The sequence below is a fragment of the Xyrauchen texanus genome, chromosome 26 (genome assembly GCF_025860055.1).
Source record: "Xyrauchen texanus isolate HMW12.3.18 chromosome 26, RBS_HiC_50CHRs, whole genome shotgun sequence".
Lineage (NCBI taxonomy): Eukaryota > Metazoa > Chordata > Actinopteri > Cypriniformes > Catostomidae > Xyrauchen > Xyrauchen texanus.
Genome location: NC_068301.1, coordinates 2,712,576 through 2,725,624, shown reverse-complemented (window position 1 = coordinate 2,725,624; position 13,049 = coordinate 2,712,576). Strand labels below are relative to the sequence as shown.

The 13,049-nt window shown below is 41.0% G+C and overlaps 1 protein-coding gene across 3 annotated transcripts in view; it reads right to left on the bottom strand.

Moving 5' to 3' along the window:
• The window catches only part of LOC127619977 (solute carrier family 45 member 4), a 52,282-nt gene extending 39,481 nt beyond the window's left edge, over positions 1–12,801 (bottom strand). For 2 of the 3 annotated variants that reach the window (XM_052093020.1, XM_052093022.1), the window contains exons 1-2: positions 12,675–12,801; positions 8,921–9,015 (exon numbers count right to left, since the gene is read on the bottom strand). The gene's annotated coding sequence lies outside the window, so the exon portion shown is untranslated. The remainder of the gene's footprint in view (positions 1–8,920; positions 9,016–12,674) is intronic. The other variant, XM_052093021.1, reaches the window with a different exon arrangement.
• Between the last annotated feature and the right edge of the window lie 248 nt (positions 12,802–13,049).

The following is a 13,049-nucleotide window of genomic DNA, read 5'->3' as shown; positions in this document are numbered from 1 at the left end:
TATTGTGTCTCATGTAAGATAACTGCAAACAAATAAATAAATGATCCTCCAAACAGGTTCAGTTGGATGGTCCATGTTCAATAGAAGTTAAGAACAATCGACAGCATTTGAGACAAAAATGTATATCAACTCGTCCCTCCTTTTATTACATTAAAATCATGTTAACACACATGTTGTTTACATCTTGTGTCTATACTTTTGAAGCAGTGAGTATTTTAACGTTTACAGATTGTCGGGCCTCATGTATTCAGATACAAGACAAAGGCAGGCCTAACACATCCTGACTGAGGCCTACACACACAGTCATAAATCTTACTGATAAAAAAAGACACCAAAATCAAACAAAGGGAGTCCAAAACAGAATACAAATCCCATGAAGCCTTGCTCACTTTACACCCAAGTGTGAAATTCCAAAGGATCGAACTCTCAACCCCTATTGGATGAGGCGCTCAACAGAACGCCCCTCAACCATGATGTCATCGGGAGTAGAAATACCTCTGAGGTCCTTCTGGGCATTGCTTCCAGCGACTTTGCTTGCCGTGTGTAGCCGTAGCTCATCACTGCTCTCAGGTGTAGCCTCGTTGCACAAGGATTTGAAACCGTGGCCATATAATCTCGATCTCGCTGGACGAGTTGAGATTACTCTGGGTTACGCCGAACGCTCGGCGAGCAATCTGCACCTTCATCTGTTTGCCTGCAGAAGTGAAGAAAGAAGATTTCTCTTCCCTCCTCAACCAAGTCAAAGTCGCTTATTTCTCCGCCAGCCCAGTGAGAATCAACATCCGTACCGCTCGCCGACAGAGCGAGGAAACGGCCTCTCGTCATCACCCAAGTCTTGAGGAACTGAGTCAGAGTTAAAGGACGGATGAAGACACCTTCTACCTGCGTCCTCACGCGGAGTAAAAGGTTTACGTCTGGGCAGAGATCAATGTATCAAGGTTATTGCTTGTACAGTTTATGGACCACCGAGTCCGCTCATTGTTGCTAATAATACTCAAGGTATTAATGTAACATACAGTTATCACAAATTCGATTTTGCTGTGTTGTAATCCAACCACTTTGGACTGTTGTGTATTCACGCCATTGCGGATGAGACCGGCACACTGGGTTTATCCGTTAAAGAACCAAAGACCGCGGGATGACACACACACACACACACACACACACACACACACACACACACACACACACAAAGACAAAGATCCCCCATTTAGCCTTAACAGACTGTAGGGGCAAGTGCTGTTAGCGAGCACCTATGAAGCCCGGAACGGTACACAAGGGGGTGGGTGGCCAGCACCACGCCCGACCGCCTTTGTCTCCCCAGTGGCGATGTTTTACACACCGCACCAGGTACTAATTTTAGGCTGAGTTGTCCTAGAGGAGGCCCGGGACCGGTTCAGATAATCATCACTGGTGTTGGCCATGAGCGGGTATTGAACTCGGGTCGCCAGGTTCGTAGCACAGCCCCCCACACACACACACTCACATACTTCCTCTCATGTGTTATAGGCTTATTTTGGTTACCATATCTAATCATGTCACTGTTTAGTTTGTAGTTGTAAGTCGGATGTTTATTGACTGCATTGTATTGAGTATTAATTGATATTACTGCATTAATAAACTTTGTTATATTTCAAAGAGAAGTGTTTTGGTTTGTTTTGCATACACCTGTGTCAAAGGCTGGCAGGGGATGCCAGTGCTCGGATTCAAGCCTTCGTTGTTTCCTTTTGAATGTTGATGTTCTCCGGACATACATTTTCCTAAGAGAACAATCTAATAGAGACTGTTAGGGCGTGTTCACACTAGTAGTTCGGTTCTCTTGGTCCGGACCATAAATGAAAATGATACATTTAGTCCTGGTTCGTTTAGCATTCACACGGGCATTTTTTAACACCGAACCTAACGATAAAAAACCAAAGGCGTCAGGGAAAAATCACGACCCGATTGGACAGATTTTATGATGTATATTTGTTGACGGAACTTACCGAACATCCAAAACAATGCTGGTGAAATGGGCTCGTTGGATTTATATATGTATATATGGTGGTATTTTTACCAGCTGAGAATAAACGAAGAGTTAATATGTAATGTCTAAAGGAGTCAAAACATAGCTCCGTTGCACACACAAACGAAGATATGCTGCAAGGACGGCTGATGGGCGGTTCTGACACCTGTACCGAACTGTAATAGGCCAGGTATGCTTGAGGTCAGTATTAGGCAAATTACTTTTAGTTTTTGGTCCGTTTAGACGTCTTTGGTCCATGTTGCGTTCATATATCAATCGAACCGTACCAGAGTTCTTTTGGAAGTGGACCGCGACCCACTTGTCAGGTAGTTTCGGTCCGCTTGTTTGGTGCACACCAAGGTTCAGATGGCAGCATTCACACTTGTTCAAATGAACCGCACTAACAGAGCAATCGCACCAGAGTTAGTTTTAATCAAACCAAACCCGCCAAGTGTGAACGCACCCTTATACTCTCTGGCTTTTAGCCCCTGATTCCAGGGTGGTGCTCCGGCGATATAAATCCTTATTAATATTCGATTGATTTTATTAATTCATAATTATCTTTGATTATTATTAATTATTGCTAATAACCAAACCCGCTCCTAAACATAGTGCACTACAAAACCTAAATTAAATTAGCATATTTATGCAGAGTTTGCTGTGCTATTTTTATAACATATATTAGAGTATCTTGTCGTTAGCTTAGCATCATACCGAGCAATGCAGCAAGTGCGTTCAATCGTAAAATCAACATTTACCTCCACGTTTAGCTGCTTCGTTATCACCAAAACATCTTGTATTCTTGGACACAGCTTACTACAACACACGGACAAAAAAAATAATAGTTTACATCTTAATAAAATAGACTATTTACGAAATATTTGTGATGCAATGCATTTTTTATGCATATTAGTTTTGTCATTATCTAGCTACATGCACACGTTACTGAACTTTAACCTTCTAAATTAGGGATTTAAAATGTTCCATATAGGCAGAAACTCATGCTTCACTTGAAATGAACAGGAGACTTGACACAGTTTAGCAATACCACAGACGTTAGCATGATGCTTAGCTAATAACATGACACTCAAAGCGTAAAAACACAAGTTTGTCGCAATGCATTTTGGGATTGACTTTTCTGCAAAGGATGCATGTGACGCTGCTGCCTTTGAATTTGGCCAAAAGATGATATCGAAGAAGGCTTTGATTTAGGAATAACTTGTGTGTCGGGACAGCGCCCATAATGCGTAAAATGCTGCCTACTTAGGCAGCTCACTAGAGCTAACGCTGTGCGGTTATTAGTCAACTCGATCTAGCGCGCAAAAATAAACAAGCTCTTCCTGGATATTCAGAGTACACAAAGCATCTTTATCTACCACATCTTTTCAACCGTTATGAAAGCCATTAGCTTTTTAAATATTTATCTCTATGTCCAGAGTCAATCTCACACACAGAGCCTATTCTTTCAGCTCCTTAAATTATTAATCGATTCAATGTGAATCATTTATGTTAATTCAAATGTTGTGTTTGCATGTCCCAGCTCCTGAAATGAATTCATCTCATCATCTTTTAGCTCTGTTTGTCTTGCACCGGGTTACGCGGGCACGCTAGCCTGCAGGGAGTGATGACACAAGCTGTGCATTACGCAGTTGAGAACGAACCAAGGGTGAAAAAAACCTCACAAGTTAAAATAGAGGTGCATTGTGTATGATCTGAGATACTGCTTGCTAAACTCTTAGTCAGAGCGTAATGGCTTTTAATGCAGATTACATAACCATGATTAACTCTAACACCAGGGTCCGTCTTTAACCAGGTCAAATTGAATATCATCATTTTGAAAAATTATGAAGTTGCTTTTCACTGTGCTAACATCTTAAAAGTGCAGATTAAAGGGACAGGAAGTGACATTAGAAGTAGTTTTGAATGCCAGTCCATTATATGCTGAGATTTGATGCGACATTGTCTCTGAAAGATGAACGTCTAACAGGCTTAGCGCTGTAGTAAGATTAGCGGAGTCATTAGCAGAGCAGAGTTTAATATGTAATTGTCTTTAAATGGGTCACAGGGCTTCAAATGTGAAAAAAGATCGATTTCAAAACAACTGTGTGGATGTTTATTTTTTTTAATCAGAGTACAGATGGTGAGACAAACACCCACGATGGTGGTTTTGTCCTAAAACCATCTCGTTTTGGCCAACTTTGCATGTATCGTTCAAGAAGACAATCACAGAATGCAACTGCGATCCACCAAGATACCAAATGGAAGCGAGAGACTGCGTATATTTAATTAAATACTGAAAAGTATTTATAAAAATTGTATCTAAATAAAAATAGACTACTTACTAAATATGTGTGGTGCAATGTCATTTGTATGCATATAAGAGTATCTTGATATTAGCTTAGCAACATGCTAATGACAAACTTGACTGAAAGCAATTGTGTGTTGCATCTCTCATCCATGTTTCAATAAACTACAACAAGATTCCAAGACTTCCAAAATTCAACCGTTACAGAATTTTATGCAGACGCACTAAATTGCTGTAGTTTGACCTTGACGTCCCTGTTTTCCTGTTTTTTGACGGTCTGTCCCCGACTGGAGCTATCCCCAGAAATGCCCCCGTTTTTACTGCGCTTTCAAAACAGTCCGCAAAGTGAAAATACATGGCAAGAAAGCCCATACTGAAGACGAAGGTTTACCGTGTGCTGTTTATTTAGACCACCAGAGGGGGCTGCTCGCTGTAGCAGCTTTAAGTCATTCGTCTTCCTTCACTGATTACATGTTCGCGCCAGTTTTGCCATTAAGAACTGGAACAGGGAGCAAGCGCAATTTAAACTAATCTATAAAACTATATTTGGTAGTTATGATCAGGACTGATGTTGGTTAAAAAGTCAGTGAAATTGTAAAATAATATTAATATATTATTATGGCAGTTTTTAGAAGGGGGCATTTTTGTCCTCTAAGGTAGTTTGAATCCAGGCCGTGCTGAGTGACTCCAGCCTGGTCTCCTTAGCAACTAAATTGGCCCGGTTGCTAGGGAGGGTAGAGTTACATGTGGTAACCTCTTCGTGGTCGCTATAATGTGGTTCGTTTTCGGTGGGGCGCGTGGTGAGTTGACCGTGGATGGCGCAGTGGATGTCTCCGTGGCAACGCGTAGTGGTGGTGGTGTAGTGGGCTAAAGCACATAACTGGTAATCAGAAGGTTGCTGGTTCGACCCCCACAGCCACCACCATTGTGTCCTTGAGCAAGGCACTTAACTCCAGGTTGCTCCGGGGGGATTGTCCCTGTAATAAGTGCACTGTAAGTCGCTTTGGATAAAAGCGTCTGCCAAATGTAAAATCGAGAGTTCATGGCAAACTCAATATTCAATATTCAACGCACTCAACAAGCCACGTGATCAGATGCACGGTTTGACGGTCTCAGACGTGGATGCAGCTGAGATTCGTCCTCCACCACCCGGATTGAGTCACTACGCCACCACGAGGACTTTGGGAATTGGGCATTCCAAATTGGGTGAAAAAAGGGGAACAACCCCCACAAAAAACACATTAATTTCGTGGCATTTTGGTCCACATTGAGACACCGTTTTTGTTAATCGAATATGCTGCTTTTTGAAAACGCTCTTCCAAGTGGATAAATTTGAAAATGCCGTCTTTGCATTGACGGGAAAAAATCGAAACTTGCCACAAACTCGTTTTTTCACATGCAAATGAGCATTTCATTTGCCACAAATATGGAAGTTTGCATCTTTTTGTTGGTATTGGTGAACCTCTGGCAAACCTTTGGCAACACTGGACAATTAGCTGCAAATTAGCCGCAAAGCTCATTTGCATGTGAAAATAATCAGTGGCGAATTTGCCATGAACTCTCGATTTTTATAAGGGTTGTCATGTGACCAAGTCATGTGATCCATTCAACCCAAAACAATCAAGATGGTGGCCCGTGTTGTTGTGCCTGCTCACTTTTATAGCATTGTTAAATATAAATGTTACTTTATGCAACCTTCACATAACATTCCTTCAAATGCGACAGGACAATAAACAAACAATGAACAACACTTGTACATCATTCATTTATTTTGGCCAAACTTTATTTCGACATAATTACAAATCCATTTTTAAGAGTCAGAAAACATATTAGCAAGTGAATCACCGAGTATGCTTTCAGAACTTCCTCATTGCAAATTCCTCAATCCACGGGATGTGCTTTGCTGAAATATCACATCAAACGTATCAACACAACTCAAGACGTCCTCCGTGTGTTTACGCTGCCCTCACCTACCACCTACATCACCCAGACGTCTATATGGTGTGTGTTTACATATGGAAGACGTATTTTTTAGGTTGTTTGCTCATCCGCAGTAAGACGTTTCCTCTCGGATGTCAATAAGACATTCAGCAGATGTCTTTGAGACGTTTATGATTTAGGATATTTGTAAATCTGATCTTCTAAAGATGATTAGCAGATTTTAATTAGACTGTGATGCAAAATATCTATCAGAATAAGCTTTCTACCACCGCAATCACAGCGTGAATGAGTCATTAGCAGCTCTACACCGCTAAGGGCCGTTACAACCATAGAATTTCATAAGGCTAGAGCTGAGCACCTCAAAGCGCTTTCTCACAACCATTCAGTTTGTGGCAGTAATGTTTGGTTAACCCCTGTGCGTCAATTTAAAAAGTTACTCAGAGACACACACACTCTGACATCCATACCAACACACACACAATTTCAGCTGCATCATTTATTCAATTGTCCTGCGGTGCTCTATAATACAGCAAACAGAAAATATGTGGAAAAGCTTGTAATTGCTCCATAGGCTAAATATAATAAACATAAAAAAGAAGAAGAACAACAACAAACTTTTATTTGCTGGAGGAACTCAGTAATGGAGACGCATGACAAACACTTTCCTGCAACATTCAGCATTCATGAGGATGCCAACGCATCGAAGAGTTATTTGTTTACATTTATTCATTCACATTTCATTAGGAGTATTATCATTTGTGAGTATTTGCATACATATACACAGACATATTGAGCGAGCGTCATTCTGTCACGTGTGAGGGAAGGACCCGAACGCAGAAGGCAAGTGAAATGGGCTTCATTAAAAAAATAAAGAATATAAACAAAACCTCTAACAAGGGAGAACAAACAAAGCAAAAACATTCTATGGGCAGTAAACTGGCGAGGAGACATGAGGTCTATGGAGGAGATGCTTCATTACGCTGAATAAAAATAATGTGCTAAAAACACTTGGACCACCTTAGCAACCACCCAGATCGTCTTAGCAACCACAAAATAATGTGCTAAAAAACACCTGGACCAACTTAGCAACCACCCAGATCGCCTTAGCAACCACAAAATAATGTGCTAAAAACACCTGGACCACCTTAGCAACCACCCAGATCGCCTTAGCCACCACAAAATAATGTGCTAAAAACACCTGGACCACCTTAGCAACCACCCAGATCGCCTTAGCCACCACAAAATAATGTGCTAAAAAACACCTGGACCACCTTAGCAACCACCCAGATCGCCTTAGCCACCACAAAATAATGTGCTAAAAAACACCTGGACCACCTTAGCAACCACCCAGATCGCCTTAGCCACCACAAAATAATGTGCTAAAAAACACCTGGACCACCTTAGCAACCACCCAGATCGCCTTAGCAACCACAAAATAATGTGCTAAAAAACACCAGGACCACCTTAGCAACCACCCAGATCGCCTTAGCAACCACAAAATAATGTGCTAAAAAACACCTGGACCACCTTAGCAACCACCCAGATCGCCTTAGCCACCACAAAATAATGTGCTAAAAAACACCTGGACCACCTTAGCAACCACCCAGATCGCCTTAGCAACCACAAAATAATGTGCTAAAAAACACCTGGACCACCTTAGCAACCACCCAGATCGCCTTAGCCACCACAAAATAATGTGCTAAAAAACACCTGGACCACCTTAGCAACCACCCAGATCGCCTTAGCCACCACAAAATAATGTGCTAAAAAACACCTGGACCACCTTAGCAACCACCCAGATCGCCTTAGCAACCACAAAATAATGTGCTAAAAAACACCTGGACCACCTTAGCAACCACCCAGATCGCCTTAGCAACCACAAAATAATGTGCTAAAAACACCTGGACCACCGTAGCAACCTTCCAGATTTCCTTAGCAACCACAATGCAACGCTCCTGGAACCAACCACAACACCCTAGCATCACAGCAGTGAGTTTTGCCCATGCAAGCACCACTAACATTTTTCTTTAGAAAATGCAAAACTGTACTTCATAAATGTGAGCATTATTCTAAGATACCACTAATATCATTGCCCATGACAAACCGCCGTACACTATTTTGAGTATTTTGTTTCACTCGCAAATGCATCAGATTACAGTCGTTAAAAGCATTGCTAATGTCGTTTCGTGCCATTTTGAAATAAAAAAAAGAGGCAAAGGAGACCGAGGACAATGTGTCAAAACCCTGACGGCACTCACTTTTCACCAAACACTATTATTAGCGGGCATTATTGAGGGGCGCTAGAGCATGTGAGGGTCAGACGACGTTGGACCTGGATGGCAAAAAATCCGTACTAAATAAAGATCTTATGCAACAGTCATTGGTGTTGTGAAAAGAATAACACATTATATGAAACTTTTTCGATTGTATCCATAGTGATCTCTCAGTCTATCCATCTCTGAACTAAAGCCAAGAAATATAACTGTGCCACTGTACAATCATAAATGTAGCAATCATTATAAAATTGATAGTTCCCAGTCCAGCAAACCATAGAACCGTTACTCACTCTTAGATCCAAAAATACAACACACACTCTATGCTCATCTGGGTTAACATGATATCAGTTTTAACAGTCAAGCCTTGTCAAACCCAACAACAGTGTGACTCACCAAAAGGCCTTGAAAGCTTCATAAATATCCAATCCGACTGCATGCGAGAGCAGCTTTACTCAGAGCCGCTGAATGGACGCACAGCAGCTTAGAACCTGTAGAGAGCAACCAAACAACAGGGGTTAACATGCATCCCGGCAACTAACCAGCAGCGTGCAAACACAGTGTGCAATAAACCATTATGCATAGACACACAGCCACACACACTTCTGTTTTGCATAGCATGCAACTGAGGATCAATTTACATGCACTTTCAATGAATTCTGAAAGAACCCAGTGACAACCGAGTCCGGCATGTAAACTTCACAGGATTTGTCATCAATAGATGAAAGTCCAGTGAGTCCAGTTTCAATTGCACACTGGCATTTATATTGAGTCTTTACATTTGCATATTCAAATAAACATATTCAAAAGCAAGAGCCCCTTAAAAGGAATGTTTTTTTCATTATAGGGTACGTTTATGGTGCTTTTCAAAAACATGGTGTTACCAAGGTGCATGTCCAAAAACATGGTGTTACCAAGGTACATTTCCAACATTCTCACGCTAAAGAAGCTAGACACGGTATAAAAAAACAAATAAACAAAAACAAAGCGAAACGAAGAAGAATCTCGCCCAGTGCACATTTACATAGATAAACAAATGGATGGTTGCAGAAGCGTTCGGTGTGAACAGCCCCTTACGGTCGGTGGAGGTCTTTGCCCTTTGCGTCTTGATCTCTTATAAGCGTTTCTCAGATTATGAGTTGTTTGAATGCTTTGTCAGGAAAGATGTTCAACTTGGAAACGTGCGTTTTGAGATTCTCGCGTTCGGTTCCAGTCTGTTGCGTTTCGTCTGATTGAACAGCCCCTGACCTGTGCTCATAGTCTGAGCCGCTTCACCACCACGTACAGCCGGATACCACTGATATCAGTTGCGGATCCTGGCATAGGCAATATAGGCACCCGCCTAGGGTGGCAACACTCTCTCGGGCGGGACCACAGGGTACCTGATCGGCAGCCCCCCAAAAGAGCTTGCAAGATCACGATGGGGGAAAGGTGCCATGATTTGTGCCGCCCCACACCTGGATTGCAATGGGAGAAAGGTGCCCCTAGTTGTTCCTGACAGGCTACTCAGCCTTAAAGGCTCTATATGGTTAAGATAATTAATGTTCATAATGTTTTCATACATTCTCAACAAACATAAGATAATCATGATAAACAGCATATATATATATATATATATTTAGTTACTTAATTTCTTTATTCATTGCCTAGTTATTTTTATTTAAAGGGGCAGCACACCCAAAAATGGAAATTCTCTCATCATTTACTCACCCTCATGCCATTCCAGAAACAAGGCTTTCTTTCTTTTGCAGAACACAAATGAATATTTTTAGAAGAATATTTCAGCTCTGTAGGTCCATAAAATGCAGGTGAATTTTGGCCAGTACTTTGAAGCTCCAAAAAGCACATAAAAGCAGCATAAACGTAATCAATAAGACTCCAGTGGTTTAATCACACAACGTCGAATCTCGCCCGGGGCACTAAGTAAGCCAGAACTGCCCAAACTGCTATCTGTGAATATCGCTACTCTACACACAAATGTACTGAATAAAAGAACAATGTGGTATTTCTGTTATTATGAAGCTTGAGTCTGGAGTAGGATTCAGTGCAAGTGTAACACTATGTGAACTGTCTATTATAGCGTTTCCCCCCTCATTTTACTTTTGAATTAACATTTGATAATATGGACCGACTCAAACTTTTTATTTCTTTATTTTATGCACATTAGTTAAAAAATGAAATGCTCTTTTTTTAACAGCCAGGATAGGAATATAATTTGCAATAATAAAAAGGTGCTTAATGTTTTATGTATTTATGGCGCCCTCTTGTGGACTAAGGAAACAATGTCCATTTAAAAATAAGCTGACATTAAAATTTGAATATTAGTCCATATATATTAATATTTATATATTTATTTCATTTATAAAAGTACAATACATTTTCATGGTTCAGTCATTACGGTTTATTTTTGTCCAAAAATATTGGAACCCTTGGTAAATATGAGCAAAGAAGGCTGTGAAAAATATGTTTTATTGTTTATCCTTTTGATCTTTCAATCAAAATATTCACAAAAATCTAACATCTGTCAAATATATGTGTAGCACAATTTAATACTTTTTGCAACCTCCCTTTGCCCAGATAACAGCTCGGAGTCTTCTCCTATAATGCATAATGAGGTTGGAGAACACATGGCAAAGGATCTGAGATTATTCCTCCATACAGAATCTCTCCAGATCCTTCAAATTCAGACTCTCCTCTTCAGTTCATCCCACAGGCTTTCTATGGGGTACAAGTCAGGGGACTGGGACGACCATGGCAGAACCTTGATTTGTATCTTTTGGTATATGATAGAGTCCATGATGCCATGTATCCGAACAAGATGTTCAGGACCTGTGGCATAAAAACACCCCCACAACATGAAAGATCCAGCAGCATATTTAACCGTGGGCATTGTGGCATAAAAACATCATCTCTGTGTGCGTCAAAAAGCTGTTTTTGTGTCATCTGACCTCAGAACCCGGTCCCATTTGAAGTTCCAGTCGTGTCTGACAAACTGAAGATGCTTGAGTTTGTTGTTGGATTAGAACAGAGGCTTTTTCTTGAAACCCTCCCAAACAACTTGTGGTGATGTAGGCGACGTCTGATTATAGTTTTGGAGACTTTCTATATTTTTAACCCAAATCATTTCTGCAGTTCTCCAGCTGTGATCGTTGGAGATTCTTTGGCCACTTGAACCATCCTCCTCACTGTGTGTGGAGACAATATAGACACACGTCCTCTTTCAGGTTGATTCTTAACATCTCCAGTTGATTGGAACTGCTTAATTATTGCCCTGATGGTGGAAATGGGTATTTTTAATGCTTTAGCTTTTTTCTTATAGCCACTTCCTCTTTTGTGAAGCTCAACAACCTTTAGCTGCACATCAGAACTATATTCTTTAATCTAACACACTGTGATTGACGATTAAGGGCATTTGGCCTGTGTGGTAACTTATATGTATACCCCTGTGAAACAGGAAGTCATGGCTGAACAATTTCATGTATCTAGTCACTCAGATGTACTAAAACATTTAAAATATGAATGGGAATATATTTCTGACATATTTTACTCATATACATTTCAAGGGGTTCACATATTTTTTCACAGCCTTCTTTGCTCATATTTACCAAGGGCGCCAATATTTTTGGACACAACTGTACATATATAAAAAGCATGGTAAAGCAACAAGATACAGCTCTCCCAAACATGCTGAGACTTGAGATTTGGTGCATAAGCATCCCTGAAACTGAACGGGACAGTTGTGTAATAATCCGTCATCACTACACCTGTCTGACCTCCATCAGGTGCACATTTAGACATCATCTACTGCACACTGATGTGAGGAACACGAGCCATTCAGACAATACATTAGAAACTGCTTCTTTATCATGCACGAGCCACTGTCAAAATCATCTGCACCACTAATGCATCATTTATTCCCTTATTACTGCCCAGCTCATGATGTGAATTAATGCATCCCTAAACGACACACAAGTACATGCCGCACTGATAAAGTCATCAATGAGCCGCGAATATCAGAGCAATAATAAAATACATCACAAGCTGCATTCTCATTAAATCATAAATGATGACGGCACAGGACGCACATCAATCACAACACGATCAGACAAACGCACCGCAGCACATAATGTAACACTGTAAACACACTCACCGTGACGTCACAGCGCGCAGAGTGTTTTCTGTTTATAAATGATTATATTTCCCTGTCTGCAGGTGTTTGGGTGTCGCTCTCTGCTCTGGTTCTGCACATCAGCAGCTGTTATGCGCCTTTAAAGGCAAAAGCTGTCGGAAGGACGCGAGCTGCTTCCGCCGACGGATATGGAGCTCATTTGAATAAAGGGCGGGGTTTCGGATTTAAAGGCAACGAGTGTGGGAAACGGAGACAGACAGACAGACAGACAGACAGAATAAAAGAACAGCTGACAGACAGATAGATAGACAGAATAAAAGAACAACAGATAGACAGATAGACAGATCGATAGACAGACACACAGATAAAAGAACAACAGACAGACAGACAAACACA